This window comes from Rattus norvegicus, chromosome 15, assembly GCF_036323735.1.
Source record: "Rattus norvegicus strain BN/NHsdMcwi chromosome 15, GRCr8, whole genome shotgun sequence".
Lineage (NCBI taxonomy): Eukaryota > Metazoa > Chordata > Mammalia > Rodentia > Muridae > Rattus > Rattus norvegicus.
The window spans coordinates 21751021-21774911 of NC_086033.1; the positions used below are offsets into that span (position 1 = coordinate 21751021).

The 23891-nt window shown below is 44.2% G+C and overlaps 2 long non-coding RNA genes across 3 annotated transcripts; both read left to right on the forward strand.

Moving 5' to 3' along the window:
- Nucleotides 1-3615: 3615 nt before the first annotated feature.
- On the forward strand, nucleotides 3616-6850 carry LOC134482185 (uncharacterized). Of its 2 annotated transcripts, none has more exons than XR_010058254.1 (2): nucleotides 3616-3987; nucleotides 6562-6850. It is a non-coding gene; the product is annotated as an uncharacterized LOC134482185 (long non-coding RNA). The 2 variants fall into 2 exon arrangements; XR_010058255.1 differs by having other exon boundaries at nucleotides 3640-4014.
- An 11573-nt stretch (nucleotides 6851-18423) lies between these two features.
- LOC134482186 (uncharacterized) lies at nucleotides 18424-22521 on the forward strand. Its single transcript, XR_010058256.1, has 2 exons — nucleotides 18424-18784; nucleotides 21846-22521. It is a non-coding gene; the product is annotated as an uncharacterized LOC134482186 (long non-coding RNA).
- Nucleotides 22522-23891: the final 1370 nt, after the last annotated feature.

A 23891-nucleotide genomic window follows, 5' to 3' on the forward strand; every position in this document is an offset into this window, starting at 1 on the left:
AACTGGCCTTGTGGTGAATGGCCAATAAGTAACAGTCCTGGGAATAAATGAACAAGCAAGTGAATGAATGAGTTCATTCGACTGGTATCCCTGACCTCCATGGATCAACTATTTGAATTCTAAAAGCCCATATTTCTAGTTGTTTCTGCATCTTTTCTCTTAGATAATTAGGTTTTGTGAGGCCCCAAAGGGTTCGCAGTGATTATCTTACCTTACATTGGTACATTCTCAGTCTTGGCCACCTCTATGAGGTCAGGGGACAAGAATGAAGTTTATTTTAAGTAGTCGAGAATGGAGATAGCACAGAGCAGCAAAGGCAGCTGAGCTGTGCCTGGAGAGTGTCTTAATTTGGGTTTCCACTGCTGTGAAGAGACATCATGACCACGACAACTCTTATAAAGAGTTAATTGGGGCTGGCTTATAGTTCAGAGGTTTGGTCTGTTATTGTCATGACAGGAAGCATGGCAGCAGGCAGGCAGGCAGACATGTTACTGGAGAGGTAGCTGATTCATAGGCAGTAGAAAGTGACAGTGACATTGGCTAGGCTTGAGCTTCTGAGACCCCACAGCCCAGCCATAGTGACACGCCTCTTCCAATAAAGACACACCTACCCTAAAGGCCACACCTCCTAATAGCACCACTCCTTATGAGCCTCTTTGGGGTCACTTTCATTCAAACCATCACAGAGAGAGTTGGGTCATGAAGACCTTGGTCAACAATTCATCTGACAAGGCCACAAAAAGCCCCTGGGTCTTTCCTAGTGGCTACTTCCATTTCTTATCTGAGAGAGAGAGAGAGAGAGAGAGAGAGAGAGAGAGAGAGAGAGAGAAAATGAATTTGGCCTGCTTTGGTCAGAATCACAGTGCAGCTACCATAGTCCTGTGACAGCAGCCATGCAAGTTGCCAAATGTAACAGCTTTTGTCTTTAGTGATGTGCAAGAAAATGGAAAACTGAACCTTATGGTGCGGTGTCCAGGCCACCCATCATTCCTGCTACCTTTTAAAATTTACTTGGGCAGGAACTTCTTCCTTTAGGCTCCCAATGGCCCAATTAGAGTCCTTGGAGACCCAGCTTATGACTGGGCCTAAGGACAGCCAGTCTTGGTATTTGTGAATGACTTCCACTGAAACAATTGCTCCCACCACTGGGGTTTCCTATCAGGTTATTTCTAAAAGAACCCCAAGTTTCCCTTTCACATTGTCCATCACTGTAGGAACAGAAGCTAGAATTTGGTATTCACCTGGGTGTTAAAGTCTTCCCATTTATTTCTACTGTAGTATGTCACATTTTAATGAACGGGTCTCATTAAAAATGTGGTTTCAGGTGATTTAACACAATTATCTAATTTTATCGTCTTCTCATATTTGTCTGTATAGATCTCTTACTACTGAATTAAATAAGACAGACCCAACCTTTCCAAGTCGTATTTTGTTTTATTTTTGAGAAAGCCTCATCTTTCTGCTGGTAGCTGCAGAGTTATTTTTTTTTCTCTGCCTATCACCAGCCCAAATTAGAAACAAAAATTGGGAAATTTCACACTTTCCAAATGAGTCCCTGTAGTAAGAAGATTTTGAAACAAAACGCAAAACCACAATTCATATGATAGAGCTTTCAAAAGCTTTAAGCATAGGTAATAATATCTCTCAAAGGCTGGAAGCATTGATTTATAAAGTTAGATGTGAATAAAACCCAAAGATAAATACGGTATCATTAAAAAGTGAAATAATATTATTTTGATTCATACTTGACAATTTTTCACAAGAATGTTAAGCTCTAACATAAATATATGGCCTCCCCAGCTGTTCAAATAGTATGATTAATTAAATGGATTCTGTCTGCAAACCAACACTGGTTCTTGTTCTCAAGTTGCAAAAAATGTCCCACATAAAGGAAAATGAAAAAGCGCTCCTCTGGTATCTACTACATTTGAAATATAGGATTTATATTGTTGAATTTCCAAAGCATTGCAAGCATGCATGTGTGCATGTATGTGAAATGTGCAGAACATACAGAAGACACTGGAAATCAAAGACAGTCATGAGACCATCATGCCAGGCCAGCTCTAAGGCATCAGTCCAAGTGACCTGTAAGAAACTTCCCAGTAAGCGGAAGGGTAGGTAAGGAGAGTCTTAGGAGAATTGGGAAGTCTAGCAGAAATGAAGTAGAAAGGATCTGGGAAAACCGAAACAAACAAAACAAAAGACAAAATGCAGAATGCAGAAACTCAAGAGGAGGGAAGAGGGGCAAGTTGAGTCTTGAGTATGAGGTACATGTAGACTATTCAGAAAGAGATGTGGGAACAAAACTGGGCAGTAGGAGCAGCATGGTTCCTAGAACAGGGGAAAACAAGCAGATCCCACAGTGGGAAATGTCAACTGAGTCCAGCAAAGCATGGGGCCTTCTCCTGCATAGTATTTACAGATTTACAATTCACTGCTCTTCCATGAGGTCAGCCCTGTCTTAACTCATTTCTTAAAACGTTTTTTTAATTAGCTAAAAAAGTTTAAATCACATCTAGTCATTCTAAATTTTTAGAACACAAACATGAAAAGTCAAGAGGAAAAAAACTTAATACAAATAACCTATTCGTTTTAAAATTAACGTTTACAGCGAATTAGAAGCAATTTAAATATACATCAGGAGGAAGTCAGTAGCTTCATAAAAAGGGGAAACATCAAAAACCCTAGATGAAGTAGAATCAGGAATCCATAATACATGATAACAGCAAGAAAACACAGTAAACCTTAAAGCAGCATTGGTCTCTTTACAAGATCAGCCTCTGTCAATCAGTTGAGAGTTAGCATTTTCCCTCTATAATATCCGAGCAGATAACTGAAGTAACCTAATACCAGGGTGAGTTAAATGCTGCTTCATGTAATCTCTTAAGATGGGAGAAAAATCTAGATCCTACAGCACTTAAAATCAAAGGTTTTGCACACTGGATTAAATTGTAATGTAATCACTAAAGTCAGCAGGACCACATGAATTATTCCAGAATAGTTCCATGCTGTCGGGTTTCATATTCTGTCTGTGACAAGCTAGGTGGCAGAGCTTCCTTCCCAGGCAAGCAGGGACTGTGTGCAGATGGAAAATTCTACCAGCGGGGACTGGTAGTGGAGTGGGTATGGCCTTTCTGCACCTTAAAGGCTTTAATTAAAAGGAAATTAGGATCAAATTCTGAGCTGAAGTCTGGGGTGGGCCCAGGAAGGAAATGATACATCTTGACCAAGAGAAATAAGCTTAAAATAACAACAACAACAACAGAAGAAGCAACAGCAACAAGAACAACAACCACCTTCAAATTCGCAGAGCCAGATTTAAAGGAACAGGCCACATTACAGAGCTGCTGGCAAGACGGAGTCTGAGAAGAGTGACTCAGAATATTCCAGAAATAATGGGGTATAGAGGGCAGCAAACATTTGCAGGGCGACTCTCATAAAGGTGAGGAGGAAGAAATATGATGCTCACTTACTTAAGCAAGCAAATGAAAGTTGGTCTCATTAATGCCAAGAGGGTAAGTCCCAAGAGTTTACACAGAATCTTTTCAATGTTTGGTCATCAGTGATCAAACAAAGGAGAAAGGAGCTCTTTCTTTAAACGGTTTCATTGGAGACGGAGATACAGTGTAGGGGGATGAATCAGTTACCTAACGTGTGTAAGACCCTGAGTTCCATCCCCAGTGCTGCAAACACAATCACAAACGGATCAGCTTGATTGAAGTTCGCTTGCTATATAGACAGCATTCGTGTGCAATGTGTACAATTTGATATGCCTGGCGGCAAGAGATGTCTCTTCTCTGATTATGAACTGCAGATGTCCGTCATCGTTGTTAAGATGTCCGCTTACCGTTATATTGCAAGACCTAGCTATCCCAGCAGGGCAAGAGGAAGATACAAGGCATTTATTAGGCAAGAGAGGAGAAGGTGACACCTCTTGGACAACGTCAAACCCCAAGAGATGTACAAGCCAGGGCCAAGAACCAACAGGTAAACTTAGCAAGGTCAAACCACAAGGTCAGTCATTCTCCAGAGAGATTGCTTCCCTATATTTTAGCAATGAACAAGGACGGAACAAACATTTTGAAATGTAACATTTACATTACATAAGACCCCTACTTATAACTCATAACTGGCCTAAAAAAAATCACCTAATATAAACCTGTAATATGGAGCTATAAAAACTCTTGGAACCAAACAGGAGAAAGTCTTCATGACCTTGGCTTAAGAAATGTATTCTTAAATATTACCAAATGTACAGTCCAAAGTGAGCAAAAGCAATCTCAGTTTCATCAAAAACCAAAAAGTTTGTTCATCATGGTATTGAAAAAAAAAGGTTAAAGGATACATCTCACACTGGGAGAAGATATTAGAAAAATGGCGTATTTGACAAAGATCTTGAAACCAAAATATGGGGGTTGGCTAGAAAATTCAGCTATAAGAAAACATAAGTCAATAAAAATAGGCGAATGACTGAACCAGCATTTCACAGAAAGGGATGGGGAGGTGGAAAATAAATCTAAGAGAGGGGGGATGCATTAGTCATTTGGGAAATGAGGTGAAAAGAGAGCAGGCTCTGCTGTGTCTACTAGAACGACCCAACCCACCACCCCAAAAATGCACTGAAAGCGACAAGAGCTGCCAAAGACATGGAGGGACTGGAAGTCTCCTAGGCTGCTGTCAGCAGTGTATCATGGGACACCACGCCCTGTCTCTTGCAAAGTCAGATCTAGATCTCACATGGGTCCCAGCAATCTCACTTTTAGCCATCCAATATGAAATTTTGTTTTCAAGCAGAAACGTCTACAGGAATGCTTGAAGTAGTATTATTCAAAATCACCAAAAGCTAGACCCAACCTCAAATTACTTTGGTGGGTAAATAGTCTATTCAGGAGAACACTCCTCACAGGTACAAGTGACAGATGATTAAGCCACACACTGTGCTAATTGAAAGACGCCTTCCCATATCAAGCACCCATCAAGGGGAAAAGCAGCATGGACTTCCTAGAGTCTAGTTTTACGGAGGTATTTTCTCAACCAATGTTCCCTTTCCCCAAGATCACTCCAGCTTGTCACACTGATAAAAATCTAGCCAGCACAAGTGCCTTTGGGTCTTTAATTCTAGTTATAAGTTAAGATGCCTTGGTTCTGCCTCACATGGTATTTTTTTCTGTAGGTTTATTCTGTCCTCCAGGATAATCCATGTATACCTTCGTTAGCAGGACTGCTTGGTCATTTTCCATAATGGCTGGGTCATGAGAACAAAAGCTGCTTGATCACTTAGAAGTTCTAGAATTCCACTTCCAGTGTTAGCATTTTATTACTGTAACAAAATACCAGAAGCAAGCAACTTACAAAGAGAGACAGTTTTCAGTATTTAATCAGCTGGCTGTGTTGCTTTTGGGCCAGTGTCAAAGGAGCAAATCATGGTGAAAAGCATTAGAACAATGATACTCACCTCATGACTAGATATGAAAGACTAAGGAAGGGTCTTTCATGAACATAGCCCCCAAAGACTGAATTTTCTCCCACTTGTCCCTACCTTTAGCATGTAGGCCTTTGAAAGACACTTATACAGACCATGAGGCTTACTGTGGTGGATTGAATGAGAATGGCCCCCATGGTTTCATACGCTTGAATGCATGGTCCTCAGTTGGTAGAATTATTTGAGAAGGATTAGGAGGTAGAGCCTTGTTGGAGCAGGTGTGCACCAGGAACAGGACTTGAGGTTTTCCAAAGACTGGCACCATTAGCAGTGTGATTGCCCTGCAATTGCAGATCAGACATGAGCTCTCAGCTGCTCCTGCTGCCTTGACTTTGCTCGGTCATCAAAGACTCTAGCCCTCTGAAACCATAACCTTCACAAAATGCTCTCCTCTATAAATTGTCTTGGTCATGGCGTTTTGTCACAGTAACAGAAAAGTAACGACGATGCTCACATAAGTCAACGGTCTTATCCAGATAAAGTAGAATTAAAATGGCCTCCAGTATTTGGATGGAATTAAACCTCTTTACAAGAGGGTGGTGATATAATCACGTGAGAGTTTCTGGGAGAAGCTATAGGGATAAAATGGATGAAGTTGGTGAAGACAGTTGAGTAAGGTTAGGTGGGCCATGTAGGCTGCTGTGGTACTGAACACATTAAGGAGCCATGAAAGATTTCAAACAGAGAAGATATGCTATGAGTTGTCTTTTCAAATGGGTGATATAGAGTATCGTTGAGTCATTATATTTATGAATTAGCGACCTGAACATGAACACTACGGTGAATCTAATGCAGACATGGCAAAGATATATCCCATTGTGATTAGTGGTGAGAACATTCAAGTCACAGATTTTCACGCACACACACACACACACACACACACACACACACACACACACACCTCATTCAGTCCATATTTGAGGCACTCCCATGTTCGTGTGTTGGATACTTGGGCTTAAAAGGCAAATGAACATAATTGTTAAATGAATTCTTTTTTTTTTTAGTCCAGTGAAACCAAGAACAAAGTTTGAATATCTTTAGGAGATACAATTTTTATTTTTTTTCCTCTCTTCCCCAAGTCTGTTTCTGAAACTGTAACACCATTAATGGGACAAAGAGAGTACGCCTACTTTATGAAATGAGGAAGTGGCAGTTGCAAAGACTACGCCATGGAGGACTGTGCCTTTAACTGCATGGCCTGGGAGAGATTGAAGAACGACAGAGGAATCACTGTGCAAATGATGATTGGTAATTTGTGTGGGTGCCGGAGAAGCCCCAAAGCTATGAAAACAGATTTGGTCAGAAGCAGCTCCGCATGTACGTTAGACATGTCTCTCCTCAGAAATAAAAATCACCATAATTCAATGAGCGTTTCTTATGTGGTGAACGTTGTCAGAATCTGTGGCACACATGGCAGAGATATTAGCCTAATAAAAAAAATTGAGGGATGAACAGCCGAAGCTGAGATTCTGGGCCCATCTTGGCTATTGTCAGGGTATATAGAAAGTCAACCCATTTGCCCTTTATGGCCATGTGCTTTCTGATCACACACACCACTGTTGGCTATGACATCAGCCTGTGGAATTTACAGTCCCCAACAGCTGTGAACAAAACTTGCAACAATGAGTCTGAGGAAATGGACTTCCAGTCAAGTCAATCCTACCAATGCTTGTGGGGAGTAAACAGCTCACTCCTCTGAAGGTCAAAGTTAGAGCAAGCTGGGCTGTAAGGGATGGATTGAAAAGGCTTGCTTTCCACTTTGGTCTCATTGATTAGGCTAGGGTGGTTGTGCTTATGATTCAACACTAAAACTGTGAGCTCCGTTTTATAAATGATCCCATTTGTGTGTGTGTGTGTGTGTGTGTGTGTGTGTGTGTGTGTGTGTGTGCGCGCGCGCGCGCGCTGATGGATGTTTCTAGTGCTGTTAGAACTGATTTCCCACCTGAGCACATATATTAATAGAGAACAGACTTGAAAGAACTGCTCTGCTACTAAGAACACAATTGTTTGATAAAGTTAAGTAAAGATTCTCCATAAGCCGAATAAAGGGAAATCCTTCCACAGCTCCCTTCACTCCCTACCGTTACTAACACCTTCAGGATGAAATGAGGCCATTGCTTGTATGCCTTTTGCCTCAATTTTCCAAATCTACCCTGCAACAGACAAAAACAAAAGGTTATGAAGTGTGTTACGTTTCAAATCTGTGTTGAGATCTTTTACCAGTGACCAGGAGAGCTCTCTTGTCAACCTATTGATTTCACGCCTACAGATGTGGCAGCTGCTCTCATCTTGGTGCTAGATTGAAGTTTAGAGCTAAACTGGGGAGACAAAGAATGGAGACTTAAGCATGAGTGCAAACAAAAGGTGAAAGCAGAGAACTGGGGCAGTGCTAACTGGCACTGACCTGGAACTGGTCAGTCCTTGGGGACAGAGAGGAGGCCAAGCAGAACACAGGACTATTATATAATGGCCAGGCTTTGTCCCTAAAAGGTAAGTTTGAAGTCCTTGGTTGTCCGTGTGTGGTGGGTGTGTCTTTGTATATATGGTGTTCCTCCAACTTCATCCTGAATCTATGCTGGGAGGTGACTTAGAACGAGGGCTGACCACTTTAAAACCAAGTGGTTCAATCATTAAGGCTTCATCCATGTGCTGCTAGTCTGACCTGAAGAGACTGGTTGGGTCTTAGAGATTCAGTTAGCCAATTGCCCCTAAATGCTAACACTTCAGTCAAAACTCTGGACTGCTGTGACTCAGGTGACTTTCCCAGCTGGTGATACACACTAAAGAATGTGGAAGGTGGGGCTGGGGATTTAGCTCAGTGGTAGAGCGCTTGCCTAGGAAGCGCAAGGCCCTGGGTTCGGTCCCCAGCTCCGAAAAAAAGAACCAAAAAAAAAAAAAAAAAAACCAAAAATAAATAAATAAATAAAAAAGAATGTGGAAGGTGAGGGTCCTGAGGAAATGGATGCCCTGCATTTAGGAACCTTCTAGAGCTACTCTACCCCTATGTTGCAGAGCCTGATTCGTAGCTTTTCTGCATAGCCAGAATTATAGAGTGTTTCCTAAGCTCTGGAAGTTGTTCAGTTGAATTGCTGGTCCTGGAGGAGACATGGGAATCCCATGATTAGTTGGTTAATCAGAAATGCAGGTGGCCCGATACTCTCAGATCTGTGGCTGGCGTGCGGAGAGGGCATCCTTGTGGAGAACTGTACTCTGGACCTGTGGAATTTGACCTGGCTCAGTAGTTAGTGTAGGAATTACATTGCAAAGCTCATAATAGGAAATCCAGGACAACTGAGAAAATCAACTCAGACTTGGGGTGCAAGGAGGGGGACATTTGAAAGCCAAGGATTAGACTCCGGGAGGGAACAACAGATGATGTTAAATGCTTGGCCTCTTTCAGAAAGCATCTTGTAGGTATCACTGCTATAGATATTCCACTCTGTGGTGTAGGCTGAGTCATTTTATTCCTGAGTAATAAAAGTAAACACAAGCCACAACAAATCCACCAACCTTGACTCGTGGCTCACCTGAAATTTTCCAAATCCATTAACTTTGGAAAAATTGCTACTCTTCACGACCTCATTTTCCCTGGTTTCAGCATAACTCAAGTAATTCCCCATTTCTAGGGCTCTGTGATTATTTAGGATTAACATGCGTTCTGAAAAGTAATAGGTCATTAAAGTCGTCTCCAAAAGCAAATTTGACTTGGATGTTCCTATAGATTTGAACAAATGTTCAAGTATCTGCCCCATGCTACCCGCTGGGCCGGGCTTTGAAGAACCAGGGTTAATAAGAAATTCACAGTTTCCTCTTGAAACTAATAGTCATTCCTCTAACACTGCAGCAATGGGGTCCTCCTCTTACTATTTCAAAAGAGATTGCCATGAAGTAAGCCAACTGCGGGAAGGGGGCTAGATCAAAGAGACAGTGGATTATCTGCACCGGAGTGGAAAAGGCTGGGGATGAGCCTCATCTTACTGCAGGGAGAGCGGAAAGTAAGATGGACTGTCATGTCTGTGAGAGTCCAGTGGCTTTGGCAGGGTGTAGTGATCACATGGGACAAGTCCCAATAGCAGGAAGATGAGAAAATTACACACAAGTAATAAGGGGGCAAAATCATACTGCTAGAGTTGGGAGAGTTTAAGCAAGAAAGAAGATGAGGGATTAGATAAGGGAACGTTAAACACAACGATCTATTAGTGTGGACACATGGATCTCTAGAGCCACTGGGGGGGGGGGGGACATTGGTGTCTGTATAGCATTCACCCTGCACTTCCCAGGCATGCTCTCACTCTAGGAATAGGCCTTCCAGAAGGTTCTTGTACTCTAGTGGGCTTGAGAACTTCTGGTTTATCTAGTTGTCAAAGGACGATGGCTGCTAAACAAACAGAGGGACCCAGCTGGTCTCGACAATTACCCTTTTATTATACCAATATACTGATATGAGATTGCTCCAGATAAACCAGCTTAGTTTCTACAATGGTGGATTTACAGTCTCGAGTTTGTGCTTTTCCATCGGTGAATTTTCATCTTCAGCTCTTGTTGGCATCTAAAATCTTTGTTAGTTGGGAAGTATGCTTTTCTTTTAGTCTTAATTCCTCTTCTTTCTTTCCTTCCCTCCTTCCTTCCTTCCCTCCTTCCTTCCTCCCTCCCTCCCTCTATCCCTCCCTCCCTCCCTTCATTCCTTCCTTCCCTCCTTCCTTTTTTTTTTGACTGGAAGGTCAGCTCTGTCTTGTACAGGGAAGTGAAACCTTTTGGGTGCTGTTGGTGAAATCTCGAAGGATGGGATGGAAGCTAGATTTTAACCGTTAAAATCGTTTGAGCTAACCAAATCAACAATAAATCACAAACTCCAGATTTTTGTTTAAAGGGGAGGAGACCAAGCCAGTGGATGTGCAAATTAGCCAGGCCACGACTTGCTGGCTCTCTTTCACTTTGTAAACAAAAGCAGGCCTGAATTCAATCAAACATTACTTGTTAAAGTAAACTAGCAAAAAGCTGGTGAAAATTAGAGCAGAACAGAAGATGGTTTTAATAATTTCATTCTCCAGCTCTTAGCTAGAAAAAAAAAAAACAAAAAAACAAAAAACACCCACCATTCTAATCTGTGGGGCATGTCCTTCCTCTCAAAACATTAACCAGCACCTTGGTGGGGCTATTCACGTATTTTAAAATGCTACCTGTGACACTGAGTGAATGACTTCTGAACTCCACATCCGTGGTTTTGGTGATATTTTGGTAGGCTTTTAGAGGCCGCTTTGAGGGAAGAAACAGGATTGATCGGCTAACTGAAGGTCTCAGGGATTGAGAGATAACACGTATCTGGTATGCTACGCTTGTTTGAAGTGACACCAGGAGATTAGTTATTTCTAGTCTCCTTGCTTTGGTCTTTAATCTATTCAGAGCAGTTGAGCTTCCTCTTAAAACTGAGTAATGCCTGAGGGCTTTTGCTCTATGAACTGAAAAAGAAGTGGACCATGGTCTTATCCCTTCTCTCCCCCCTGCTCCCTCCACTGTGAAGTGTTCTGCTGAGGTTTGGAGGAGCAGCACGAATACCACCCAAAACCCTGGACAAGGAAAGTCTAGACGCTTGAAGTCTAGGCTTTACCCAAGTGACGGGACCACATAAGAAGAAACGGACTTCAGGATGGTGTGGCAGGTCAGGGTCCATGCACAGAACCAGAGTTTTCTGTTGGGGGAAGAGGTAGAGCTCCCAGCTATCCACCTGGGCCCGTAGCAAGCCTGAGACCCCCTTCCACCTGTGGGCTTGATTGGCCTTCCAGAGCCTCAAGATGAATCGATTCATGTCAGGCCTGGCTTGTCTATGAGGAAATTCTGAAAGACCCCCGAAGGGAGCCCCCCACTCAAGTCTCGGGAAAGACGCGCACCCAGTAGGACACAGACACCGACCTGCTGCAATCACACGAGGAAGATTTATTGTGAGCGAGATGAAACGAGAGCTCAGGCCAGCATGCTGGGGTCGAGACTCATACGCCACACAAGGAGTAGAGGAGTTCGACCCCGACCTGAATTTTCACAGAGCTTATAAAGGAAAAAACCACAAACCAGGGGGATCAAGAGGGAGGGAGGAGGGGAATTCCAAAACCATAAACTGCCCATACATCTAGGCCTTTGTGACATTGTGATTAGGGGTAGTGACATTTTACAGGGCCATTGGACCATTGTGGCCGGAGGCTATGGGTCATTGTGGCTGTTCCAGGAAACCTTTCATGCAAGAATGTTCCGGGAACCATTGTACAGCAAGGGAGGGGCGAAAAGTTCATGTTCTCACAGACCCTACCTCTTCTTTTTGGGTAGCTAGGCGGCTTATTATTAATTTTTAATCCTTCATTCCCCACTTCTTCTTTTTGTTAATAGTTCTAATCCTAGAACTTCATGGAGAACTCAGCTTCATCTAGCATAACAGCTTGGTATTGTAGTCTTAACATGAGGATTCTAACCTGGACACTATCCAAGCCTATCCACCAAGGTCATGACTAGCTTTTAGAACTTCTAAGCTTATACGGACTGTGATCCCTGAGGCACAGTCCCAAGAAGTGTTAAGAGTACTAACATATGCAATGTTACATCATTTGTAATGGAAATCAAGCCTATCCCACACCTATCTTGACAGAACCCAGGACAAACATGACTGAATTTCCCTCTAGGTCCCAGCTCTCAGCCCCAACAGCTAGTACACGGCTGGTGAGGGCTGAGAATTGACAGCTGTCAGGGTGGTCAGCAGCACCAGGTACGGTCCTTTCCAGCGAGGCTCGAGTGTCTGGACTCAGTGTAGCTGCAACCTGGAACTGATGGGATGTCTCAGGGGTCTCCGGGGCATAGGCTGCTGTCAGCTGTGAGCAGATTTCTTTCTGTATCACCTGTAGGTCTTTTAGCCTGGCACACAAATCATTATTACTATGGCACTATGACATGTTGGTTCAGTAACATCATCTAATACAGTCAGGGGGGCTGAGGCCCCATATAAGATCTCAAAGGGGGTAAGGCTGAATCTGGAAGGGGTATTTCTTGCTCTGAAGAGAGCAAGAGGGAAGGAGTGTCACCCAGTCTGCGCCAGTCTCCATGGTTAATTTGGTCAGGGTCTCTTTTAGAGTTCTATTTATTTACCCTACCTGTCCTGAACTTTGAGGTCTGTAAATACAATGTAATTTCCAATCGACCTCTAAATACTTGGCCACACCCTGGCTTACCTTGGCAACGAAAGTAGGGCCGTTGTCTGACCAGATTACCTTGGGCATTCCAGACCTGGGGAAGATTTCTTCCAGTATCTTCTTGATGATTGCAGAGGCCGTCTCTCGTTTGGTGAGGAAAGCTTCTATCTATTCCTGAAAAAGTATCTACAAGCACTAGGAGATACTTGTGATTATATTTTTCTGGTTTTATCTCAGTGAAGTTCACTTCGACTTTTCACCAAACTCTCTAGGTCTCTTTGCCCTGTTTGCTTGCTAAGCATTCACTTATTGACATACCTTATACTTTCTACTGCCTCTCTGGCTAAAATCTTAAAGTCTATTACATACACTTAACTACTTGGACAAACTTTTTATCTCCTAAATGAGTCCATTTCTGTATTTGGCAAAGTGAGTCTTTCCTTTATTCTCTGGGGAGTATAGCTTTCCCCTCAATGTGCCATTGTCCTTTATCTTTTAAGCAATTTGGGCCTTTTCTAAGTGAGGCCATCCCTTAGTCCGATCCTAGTTCTCAGTGGCTGTCTCTTGCAGGCCTGCAACCAGGATGGGCTCCTGCATAACCATTTTTCGAGCCACTTGATCTGCTTCGTTATTGCCCCATGTCACTGAATCTCTTCCCTCCTGATATCCTGAGCAATGAATAGTACTCACAGTTGTTGGCTTCATCAGGACATCCAAGAGATGGCAAAGGCATCTGCAGCGCTGATGTACTGGGGGGTTGAGCCATCCCAGATGACATTGTGTTGTCCACCATGGCAGCACCCACTTGTCTCTGACCTTCATTCATGAAGAGAACTGTTCCCGTCTGTGGACAAGGTCCTCAGGTTTCAGCAGGGGTCAATCAGCCAGTCGCAGAGGTCTTTCCTCCACCCATGGGCTTCTGCCAGTGCTTGACACTCGTGCTGTGGTGGCTCCAGGTCAGGATTGGGCAGCAAGGTGACCAGATTGCCCCCAACAGGTGGAGAATCTAGTCCATGGCAGCTGACCAGTGGTCCCATCTTTTGGGACACTCTATTCAAAGGCAGAACATCAGCCACTCTATCACAGTTTAAGTCCTGGATTGGGTGATAATTGTTAGTGCCCGGCTGGCAGGAGTGATATGTTCCAAGTAGAACAGCGCTAAGCCATTCGTCTCCCAGCATCAGGTACTGGTGCACTGAGACAGGTCTTAAGCTCCGCATACACAGTCTGTAGATATGCATACACATGGCCTCACCCAGCCATTTCAGCCCACGCAAGCCATTTTGGAGAGCAATTTTCTCATGAGCAAGGGATAGGGGCAGTCAGGGATGACTATGAACTAGTGGGTTACCCGGCCCACGCCAAGGTCCACTGTTCTTCGGGCAGTCCATAAGTATTGTTTGTTGCCAGTAGGCCCCTGTACCCAAGGTCTTTGGATATTGGCCCACTGGAGGGGGGCATAGGAGCACAGAGCATTGGGTCCCTGCATCCACACTTCCCTTCTATCTCTGTACATAGCCAGCACTCTAGGACCAAGAGGCTCTCCAGTGTCCCCTCTTGTTCTTTCTGGGGCAGTCCCTGACCCAGTGTCTTTTTTTTCTTTGCATTAGGCACACTGATCTTTAGCCAGGAATTCTCTTCTGTTGCCAGGTACTATCTTCCTAGGTTCCCTAACTACTGTGGCCAGTATATGTTCCTCTCTTGTCTTTTATCTCTCTTTAGCTCTCTAGCTTCCTCTTCTTTTAGTCTCTTTTCTTCCCTAGCTTCCTGCACTCTTTACCTCTTTCTTTCTTTCTTTCTTTCTTTCTTTCTTTCTTTCTTTCTTTCTTCTTTCTTTCTGTCTCTCTGCATCTTCTTCTACAGCTATTAGGTGCTGTCCACTTTTCTGCACAGACCCTGAACCATGCATCAACTTACAATAACTCTCTCAGCGACTTAGCTTAACCCTTCAAGTTTCTGTAACTTTCTCTTCATATCTTTTCCTTATCTTAGCCAGATTGGTGGGGCATTTTCCAGCCCCTAGGAGACTGACCCTTGGAGCCTGGGGGCAGACCTGGCACTCCCTACCTTCAGGGGTCTGAAGAGAGCAGGCAGAAGTGAGGGCCTTCTATCCGTGTCTGGAACATTTTTTTCTGGTCTCCAGTAGGATTCCGTCTTTCATCGGTGGTAAAGAAGACCTATAATAGTTACTAACAAGCATATCAAATGGGATGGTGAGAAAACAAGAGAATCTTGAGAATAGAGTCTACCGAAGAGGGCAAACAGCATTTAGTCACACAGCTAAACCAGGAGGCCTTTCTTGGAACAAAAAGGCCATTGTCAGTGTCAGCTCCATGGCTTTGCCTCTCAAGAGAACCAGCCTCCAAATGACACTAGGCTTCTAGTAACAACTAATAACAAAAGGATGGAGAGATGGTTAGAACCTGGGTGCTAGATGCCAGGGGGCTGATAAAAGAATTGTAACCAGTTCACCTGGGGCTATCAGGACCTCAGTAGTAGCCCTTTACCAAACTGTCTCACTGGGTTTAAAGGCCCATGGAAAAGAAAACATTAATCCTGACCTTGGCTACCTCCAAGTAATTTAGTGCTGGAGACTGACTCCTCCCTTGGAATAAAGACAGCAGATAAGGCAGGCTTCCTTAAAGAACTTCTCTAAATGAGCACTCTCCTTCTGTGAGCAAATGTCAGAAATTCCTTTCCTGTTCTTGTTTTCCTTATAGCCCCACCTAGCTCTCAGCCTTTTTAGATTATTCTTCTGTAGCATTTCTAACACAGCCTGTCCCTTTTTTTTTATAGCCTATTAACAGCATTTCTGATCTTTTAGGCAGCTACGCACTAAGTGTCATACCGGCTGAAACTCCACCTTTAAGATTCTTTGCTCCCAAGCAAAATTTAAATCCTTTTCCAGCTTATCTCAGCTGTCCACCATGAGATTCCCAGAGATCGCGAACCAAGGTGTAGTAATTCACTAAGAAATCTCTCTATAGTGTTTCTTTTTACCTTAAGCCTTTTCCTTTTAAACAGCTCCTGAAGAGCCAGAAAAATTGGGTGAGACTTGAGAAGTCCCCATGCTCGCTGCAGCAGCTCCGCAGCTAATTTCGCTCCCCTCTACTGTGTGCTGCGAGCACAAGCACAGATAAAACACTATTTTAAAAATTAACTTTGGCTATCAACCAACACACCGCCACTAGAGCGGGGTCCATAAGATTAAGTTTCTTACTAAGCATTAAGGGGACCAAGTAAAACTCTTCAACGAACAAAGCAAACAGTTTCATGATTTCAAACACAGTCGTCAGTCCAAGATTTTAAACACGGTCGTCAGTCCAAATTCAAACACGAAACAAAAGTCAAAAAAACACTGGACAATACCACAGAAAACAATCCAGACAAACAAGACCAAGACAAAGCATCCTATAACCAATTTCCACAGATGCCTGGTACCTTCAGTACCTGGCCCAAACTGCAGCTTAACCTTAGCTGCTTCCGGGATACCAAACACAGAAACAGAATACAGACAACAGACACTAACACATCTAAGCACACTTGTCCGTGCCTATACTTAAATAGGCAGCCGAACTCGACCTCCAAAGTCACAGTCAGATCTTTTTGACTGTCCGTTGCCGGGTCCTCCCGACAAAATTCGGCTCGAGGAACGTTTCTCACGCGTCCCAGAGCCAGGACCCAACAAAGGCTGACTCGTGGAACGTCTCTCACGAGTCCCAGAGCCTGCGCGATTGGGGCGTCCCCCGGTGCGCTTTCTAAAAAGGAAAAAAAGAAAGAAAAAGACTATTCGGAGTAGGAATCCTTCATCTACTCACAGGCGCCATTTCGGGGTGGGGAACCTTCTTCCACCCGTGCACAGGGCAGGAAACCTTCTTCTGCCCAGACAGTGCACTAAGACTCTCGTGCACAGGGCAGGAATCCTTCATCTGCCCAGACAGTGCACTAAGACCTTAAACCGGTACCGAAAAACACAGACTACAGGACTTAATTCACACACACTCACACACACGAGCACAAACAAAAGAGAAAAAAAAAACAAAACAAAACAAAACCGACGTCGACTTCGTGTCGACCAGAGGCACTGAAACTGATCGGCAGGTCGCAGACCTTGCCTAACAAACCGGTCGTCAAGGAGTAAAGTCTCCTCTGGACCTATCAGATGGGGTTCACCAGGCGTCCCTGGTCCCCCCTTGTCCTCCTGGGACGTCTCCCAGGGCGAACGGACGGTGGGTACCTGGACACGTCTATCCCTATCCACCCCGCTCTCCTTCCTGGAGCGCGGTCTCACTGAGCGTCCGCAAAACCGAAACAGCGATCGCACCAGATTCCCAGACAGAACATAGACACAGACCCAGACACAGCGCTGAGATAAAACAGAGAATCTTACCTCCAAGTGGGTCTAGGACCCCTGGGTGGTCGCGCAGATCCCGGACGAGCCCCCAAATGAAAGACCCCCGAAGGGAGCCCCCCACTCAAGTCTCGGGAAAGACGCGCACCCAGTAGGACACAGACACCGACCTGCTGCAATCACACGAGGAAGATTTATTGTGAGCGAGATGAAACGAGAGCTCAGGCCAGCATGCTGGGGTCGAGACTCATACGCCACACAAGGAGTAGAGGAGTTCGACCCCGACCTGAATTTTCACAGAGCTTATAAAGGAAAAAACCACAAACCAGGGGGATCAAGAGGGAGGGAGGAGGGGAATTCCAAAACCATAAACTGCCCATACATCTAGGCCTTTGTGACATTGTGATTAGGGGTAGTGACATTTTACAGGGCCATTGGACCATTGTGGCCGGAGGCTATGGGTCATTGTGGCTGTTCCAGGAAACCTTTCATGCAAGAATGTTCCGGGAACCATTGTACAGCAAGGGAGGGGCGAAAAGTTCATGTTCTCACAGACCCTACCTCTTCTTTTTGGGTAGCTAGGCGGCTTATTATTAATTTTTAATCCTTCAATTCTACCCACGCAGAAGGTCTCCAGAGAATCCTCCCTGCTCCCTTGCTTTTCTATGTTCTCTGCATTGTTGACAACGAGGCAGACGCAGAATGATTTAGCGTGAAAGGTAACACACAGTAATGTCATAACGGCGTAGAGCGAGAGTGGGTAAGACCTCACAGGTGCAAAGCACCTCAAGTGAAACCAAAGCAGTAAGAAGCTCTTTGTTCTGGAATGGACTCCAGGAGGCAAACCTCGGCTGGGCCTCATTGGATCAGCCAACACCAACAAGGAGAAACTGGGCTGCAGCTTCTTGGCCTGTGTCTGTACTGATGTACCAGCTAGTCGTAGAATAGCTGTACTATACCTCCTTGAAACTGTTACACACCTGAAGAGGATCCACTGCATGCTTGGCAATGACTGGGGAGTAAAGGAATTACCACTTGGCTGTTAATAATTACCAATTCCAGGCCTATGTCATGGTGGCGAACTGAAGGAAGCCGGCTTATGATTTCTTTTGTCCTTGAGGGCGTCTTTCCAAGGTATCATGGGAATAGAAACGACAAGGCCCATCCTTTTAGCTGTCACCATGATTGAGAGGAGCTATCTCTCTCTCTCTCTCTCTCTCTCTCTCTCTCTCTCTCTCTCTCTCTTTCTTTATTAACTTGAGTATTTCTTATTTACATTTCGATTGTTATTCCCCTTCCCGGTTTCCGGGCCAACATCCCCCTAGCCCCTCCCCCTCCCCTTCTATTGGTGCTCCCCTCCCCCATCCTCCCCCCATTGCCGCCCTCCCCCCATCAATCACGTTCACTGGGGGTTCAGTCTTATCAGGACCAAGGGCTTCCCCTTCCACTGGTGCTCTTACTAGGATATTCATTGCTACCTATGACGTCAGAGCCCAGGATCAGTCCGTGTATAGTCTTTGGGTCGTGGCTTAGTCCCTGGATCTCTCTTTTCTTAATCCCTGTTCTCAAAGTTGATGGTTCCGTTTTGAGAAACCCCAATGGTCGCCTTCCATCCTGGTACTTGAAGATGGCTTTGACCCAACGGTTGCTATGGCAACGGTGCTGGCAAAGGCATTTGGCCGTCCATTCACCTAGCCGAAGGAGAGAAGGTGGCCTGCGAGTACCCTTTTCCTTGATTACTGCCCTCTCAGGGAGGTCAGGACCCCTGAGATTTTCCAGGTTAGACCTCAGGTTTTACTCCTTTGTGTCTGTCCCACGGCCCAGAGACTCAGCACGTCACTTTTCCTAGCGAACATTGTTTGTCTGAAAACACACCTGGAGAGCTGCCCGGTTCGGGAATGACTTAAATTACAAAAAAAGCACAGCTGTCTCTAACAGCTCTAGGAGTTCATGCAACGAGCCTACAATTTATTGAGTAGGATTAGTTGCTTATTGCCTATGACACTTTAAATACCATTACATTGAAGTTTATACAAGAAAGTCCAAGTTTAAAACTGGGATCCTAGCAGTAACAGCTGGGCCATTTGTTTATGTGATGGGCAGGCAGGGGAGACTTCTGTAATCTTTTGTTTGGCTTCAGGATCCTGCTTGGGTGGGGGCAGGCGAATGCGGCTCATTTCGGATTGTCAAGCTGCACCGAACACCGCCAGCTAATTCGTCCCTCATGTGAAGATCTCTGCCAAGCTTCCTTTTGTATCCTCTCGTTCCCTCACACCTGACAAAGCCATGCTTGAAATGCCGTAGCCCACCTCAATGATGGCAAGGGCTTTGTCGCTAGCTAGCTCGCAGCTCTCTCCCCGAGGCGGCTCACATTCCGCATTTTGTCTCTAGCATGAAAGACTTTGTTTTAAATCATAATAGCAACCAGGCTGTAGTCACATTAGAGCGCACATGGAGAACTCGCACGAAGTCATGTGTTTTGGATTTGACATTCTGATTTATGGTTGTGTGCTCCAGTTACACAGCTGCGAGCCCATTTTCCGACAAAGATGTTTTCTATTTTTCTATTACTCCGCTTCACCCCATCTTTATGTTGGGGAAAATGAAAGCCACCAGGTGAAGTCATAACAGAAGTACAAATGTTTTCGTGTTTGGGTTGGAGAGCGTAATAAATAGTGGATACCAGCATTCCAAACACAGCTTGTTATTTTTGAATAAAAGTATAAAGGGAGTTGCTTACTTAATGTAATCACAAGTTAAAGAGATCATGGGAAATTGTTTGTCCAACCCAGAATCTTCCTACAAACTTTCTGTGCCCATCACCTGATACCAATTTCCCAGGGAGAAAATGGTAATACTCCATTTTAGATATGTAAGTGAACCCAGCTTCCTCTTTAGAATGCTTAATTCACCAAGCCCAAGAGGTCCAGCACTGGGAACTTGTAAAGGCAGCCTTTGCCAACCTGTTCTCTGTGGAAATGAAGACGATGAAGCAAAGACATAGGGTCACACAGTGGCTGGGGGTGCAGACCTCAGACAATACCTCGAATTTCTTTGCCACCCAGTATGTTCCTGTCATCTACATGCACAATGAATGGCATGTGCCATGATCAACTGGATACTTCTGCAAAAGAACATTCTAAACAAGCTTTCTATTAATGGGGAGGAGGAAAAATCCATTCTACTGTTTGGTACCTCCTCTTTTCTAACCTTTTATTGCTGCTGTTAGATATGATAATAACTAAGCCCCTCTCCTGGCTTGCCAGTCTACATCACATGATAATCTACTTTGGTTTCATTCTTGAGGGATATGCCCGGGAAGAAATTATAGCAGTCTTGAACACATATGTATCAAGATGTATAGATGCTGTTTTTACAACCTTTGAATGATTCCAAATATAGCTTTTTTTTGTAATTCAATACCTTCTTGATAAAGAAATGAACATGATGTGCACAGGAAATTTTATGGGCATATAACATAAAGACATGCACAATCCAAGCGGCCTAAATGACCCGAGAGTCTCCACGGGAACAGGAAGAAATTAGAATTCTGTTGCATGAAGCATTAGTATTCTGGTGCCTATTTTCCTGTCATAGAGATTCAGCCTTGTAAAAAAGAATGTTTAATTTTTGAAATTTTATTGTGTGTGTGGTGCATGTGTACATGGTGTGTGTGTGTCCATATGTTGTCGTGCACCAGTATGAGTGAACATGTGGACATGAGTGTCCAGATATTGACACCTGGTGCCTTTCCCCATTGCTTTCCTCCTTCTTTTTCTTGAGGTAAGGTCTCTGGATGAACCTGGAGCTCACTAACTGGTCAGGCTGGGCCGTCAATGCTCACTGCCGTGAACACAGTATGGTGAAAATATAAGGAATAAGTAACCCCCTTTCCTTTCCTTTTTCTCCCCTCCCCTATTTCTTCCTTCCTCCCCCCCACCATTCATATCCCTCCCCCTTTCTTCTTTGTTTGAAGATGAGAAACTGGAATATCTAGGAAAGTTGACATCAAGACAGAGTGGAGGCCAGAGAGAAATCCCTTTGGCATGGACTATTGAATCAAGTGTCTGTTGACTAGTGTAGTCAAGTGAACATTTTTTTTAAATGCCATTCTGGGGTTATTCAGTATAGAGCAGTCGGGGTAGAGAAGTAAAACAGAGTGTGCCCATAATTCTCAAGACAATCCCCTGGAGACCTGAGCCCTTGTAGGATCTCTGCTATTTCCGGATGAGGATTGGTATAGTGTCTGGCAGAGTGCCAGCCCTAGTGGCACTCATACACCATCTAGTGACAAAGATGACAGTGGTACCACTGGTTGATGATTAGAGTTTGGGACGGAAAGATGATTTGGCGGATACTGTGAGAAGATGCTGAGAAACTTGGCTTGGGCTGACAAGATAAAGTAGGAGAAGGGGATGCTGACTGGTAATTTAAAATTCTCATTCTGATATATTTTGTCAGAATACTTATACCTTAGAATAGTTTATACTTTAGAATTTGTCTAGTTCTTTCCACTCAATATTTAAAAAGAAGCCTGCTGTTAAGGGTTGTTTCCTTTCCTTATTCATGTGTGCGTACATGGGTATGCATGTGCCACCACACATATGTGCACATGAGGACAACTGAGGGAGTCTGTTATCTCCTTGTTCCATGTCGGTGATAGTGGATATGAACTGACGGGCCATCCCTGTACCGTTATTGGCCATTATATACTGATCAGAGGGAGATCATCGGGGAACTAAGAAGGCTTACTTCCAAAGCACCTATATTTATTTGTATGTTATTTCCAAGGATGTAGGGTAGAATTTTAATGTGTAAACTTTCTATTTGTCTTCCCAAGGGCTTCCCAAAGTGCACAGGCTTCAGGCTTCACTAACACAGGTAACAGATTGGCTTCTGCTCCTTCCTGAACATAGAATCGAGGGAAAGACCAAATCCACTTCAATGTGACCCTTCAATCATAGGGACCTTTCCAGGGTGAAAGCTTAAATACCACTTGCGTCTTCCCATGGGCAGAGAACACAGCATTCAGAACAGCACCTTCTACTCTTGCAAGGGACAAACGAGTGAGGTACTGGTCAGCCATTGCTAGTTAATAAGCAGAGCCATGGGGTATCCAAACAAACAGAGCTGCTACAGCTCGTCACCAGTCCTGGGAAATGGGGACGGAGCATGTGTACATGAGAAGACCAGGCGAAGAACCCATGCCAACTGGAAGAAAATGAGCCTAATCATGCCAGGCAGGCTTCATCTTCAGGAGGCTCTACAATGTCCTCTCAGTCTCTCACAGAAAGGCTTGCAGTCTGCACCACTGACCCTGCTTGTCTTCCGCAGAGGTAAGCTTCGTGCTAACTGTGCTACACCACTCATCTGTCCCGAAACCCTTGGTTGCTGATGGAGACAGGAAGGACGTAAATAAAGACATCATCAACTTTCAACTTTGGGAAGCAATTACAGTGCGAGTCCTACAACTTCTAAGCTCAGTCGTATATAGTAAAACTCTTTTCATAACAGCACCTATAGCACATCTTATACTATATTTGCACATTATCCTACGGTTTGAATATGTAAATATTTACTTGCCCATCTCTTGATTGACTCGAGTCTTGCTATTGCATTCAGTGCAATTGTGCATATTTTACGTGTTGATCGTTTACTTGTGTCTGGATTCCCCTAAAAACAGTAAACTTGAGTCTGTAGGCTTTATACTGCAAAGGAAGCTCTGAGACTGTACTATTCCACAGCAGTTACCCTGGGTTATAACTTTAACACATGTGGTGGGACCTAGTGCCCTACCAGGTTGTTAATATGCACTGCTACTGATTCTTTTAAGGAAATGTTTCGGTATCTTTATAAGGATACCCAATAAAAAATAATCACAAATCATTTATATTTAAGTATGCCTTATCCAGTATACTGAGATTTTTGGAGTCCAAAGTTGATTGAATCAGGTAAACATCCCATGTGGGAGGTAGCATGGCCATGCCTGTTTCTGTCTGAATGGACTTTATGTTATAGTCATATGGGATACATCTAAACACACTTACTACATTTCTAAGTTAAATGTCTTTACCTTTACCCACATCTTTTTAGCAGCTACGATCATCTTGAACCTCTGTGGGTTAGATGGTAAACCGGATGCGATTTTGATCTTTGGGTATTTCGACCGTTAATGCTCATTGATAGTCTGGATGGTAACGGTGATGGAGGTGGTATGGCACAAAAGGCAAACGGCATACAGACACGGATGACCCAGAAACGCCTGGGAGGGAATTCCAAATGCCAGCTCCCAGAAGACGTCCCAGTAGGTATCTGTAGACTTAAAAGTCTTCAGGTGATGAGTGACCAGACGGGGAGACACTTTAAAAATGCAAGCTGGGGGCTAATTCCTGGGAGCGAGCCTAGGGAGGTGGCTGGGTCTAGGGTGGACACTGTGCTGGTCAAGCCTACCAAAAGGCAGAGCACTAACTGTAAAACTCAGCTTGCTCGTTTAAAACAAACCATCCCATCTTTTACCCAGTGGCTGCAATGAAACTATCTGGAGTATGTAGCCTGGAAGGTTCCACTTTTAATAATGTCCCTAAGATTTTACTTGTTCATAAAATTTACCAAATAAAAAAAAATATTAGGCAGCGGTGAGCCTTTTTAAAACCTTGGACTCTTCCTGGAGGGGACTAAGTGAAGCAGAATCAACTGTTTAGGGGACAGTGTGCAGGTGACTGGAGAGGACAAAGAGAAATGATCCTGGAAGGGGTTCTGCTGGCTTGATAGATGCCCTTGGGACACAGGTCCTGGGGACTGCACTACCTTCAGCTCAGAGCAACCTGGTCAAAAGCAGGGATGCATTAGAGCCATTTAAAACCAATATTAGTCTTAGTGCTCTCTG